This window comes from Sycon ciliatum, chromosome 1 (assembly GCF_964019385.1).
Source record: "Sycon ciliatum chromosome 1, ocSycCili1.1, whole genome shotgun sequence".
Taxonomy (NCBI): domain Eukaryota; kingdom Metazoa; phylum Porifera; class Calcarea; order Leucosolenida; family Sycettidae; genus Sycon; species Sycon ciliatum.
In genome coordinates, this window is record NC_088643.1 from 17,982,261 (window position 1) to 17,984,386 (window position 2,126).

The following is a 2,126-nucleotide window of genomic DNA, read 5'->3' on the forward strand; positions in this document are numbered from 1 at the left end:
CAAACACGATGCCACTAGTGACACATGGCTCTTTCTCGTCCTCGGCAGTTTCCATGGTCTTGCTGATAGACGCATCCACCCAGGACCACACACGGAGAAGCTCTACATCGTCCTCAAAGGACTGCAATATATTGGCAGCACTCTCTCCTTTTGACACACACTCCTGCAGCTGGTGAAGTTGCTTCTCCAGAGGTTCCAGTTTCTTCAACCTCAGCTCATCCAGTTCGGTAAGAAGAGAGTCCTCTCGTTTCTTCACTGCCTCCATCAGTGGCTTGAAGAAACCAGAAACCTTCTCTGAAGCATACTCTGTTTGACTATGTACCATTCGAATGTTCTTCTCCACGGTCTCTATGGCACTGCTGACAACACCATCGCATTCTGATGTACAACTGCTCAGCTTAGTGGAAAGTGTGTCACGAGTGTTTTGTGCAGCACTGGCAATATCCATCACCTTGTGTTCATCATGTCTGTGTGCTCCAGTATGTATGCACTGCGTACACAACAGCTGATTGCAATCCAAGCAAAACTGTTTCAGCACTTCATTCGTGTGTAGAGCACATCTATGCTGGACCACTCTGCCACTGCCGCTGCCACTGTTTGTTGACTCTGTGGAGGATGCAGATAGCGCCTTCACTGTGTGGCCTTTGCCAGATTTAGACATGAGATGGCCAGTACCGTGGTACTCACAGAATTTGAGGCTGCAGTTCTCACAACCCACTGTAGCTGGTTTTCCATCCCAGCATTCGTCACAGGTTTGAATGGCCTGACTTTGGCCGGCAGCCGCTCCAGTCATCGTATCGTTTGCTTGAACGACATTCGGTAGCGATCGCAATGGATCCAGGCGGCCGAAATGCAACTGCGTGCTGACCGAACATTGCGGACACTTTACGCAGCCATCAAATCCCAAGCTGTTTTGCAGGCACGGCACACACAGTGCGTGCAAACACGAAACAAACTTTAGAGTTAGGGCGGTCGTGGACGACCCACAAGCACCGCACTGCACTACGGAGGACATTATTTTTACACGCCTGAAGTGAAAGAGGAGAGTCGAGTCTGAATCTGGGATCCGGGAGTCATTGCTTTCGCGACTCTCTGGTTGATACTATGTGAAGGATCAGTACTAAGTCTAATGCTCGGCTAAGGCCGAGTAAAAAGAATTACTAGATGATCGTCCTTTTTTTTGGAAAAATCGGGGAGGGCGGGAGGATTTTATTTTTATTTTTTTTACTTTTTACCCTCTCATGCACACAGTGTACACAACAACATCAAGGTTTTTTTCTCTTTTTTTCTTTTTTTTTCTTTTTTTCTTTTTCTTTCTTCAGCAGATCGATACTGACGTTGTGATATACTAGTAGTATGTGGTCCATATAGTAAAGAAAGTATTAAAGGGGAAGTATACCCTAAAATCAAATTTTCACCAGTTGTAGTCTTCTGGGCGCTGAGTCGAATGGTCTTGGTCCGAGGAAGCTGCGACGCTCCCTTCCTACTTGAATCCCAATCGAACTCGCGCACTTCCACCGAAACTGGGTGACTGCGCCCTACTAGATGGGGATTTGTATGCAAAATGTCACTAAAAGCGCCATTTCGTTCTTATAAAAGCACGGATGACCGCGATTGGCCCATATGTTGTAGTCTTTTGGATGCTGAGTCGACTGGTTTTGGTCCGAAAAGGCTGCGATGCGGCGTTCCTCCTTTATTCCCAATCGAACATGGTTGAACAAGTGGTCACGTGCTCCTGGGTGCCCAAATCACCTGGTCACCGCGCCAGCAGGCGACAACTTTCACACCAAGGTTCAACTCGAGTTCAACTCGAGTGACAGGACTGCACCCAAAAAAGGTCAAACACGCTAGTAAGTTGTACCCTGCAGGCACGGTGACCAGGTGACTGGTGTACGCAGGAGCACGTGACCGCTTCTTCAACCATGTTCGATTGGGAATAAAGGAGGAACGCTGCATCGCAGCCTTTTCGGACCAAAACCAGTCGACTCAGCGTCCAAAAGACTACAACATATGGGCCAATCGCGGTCATCCGTGCTTTTATAAGAACGAAATGGCGCTTTTAGTGACATTTTGCATACAAATCCCCATCTAGTAGGGCGCAGTCACCCAGTTTCGGTGGAAGTGCG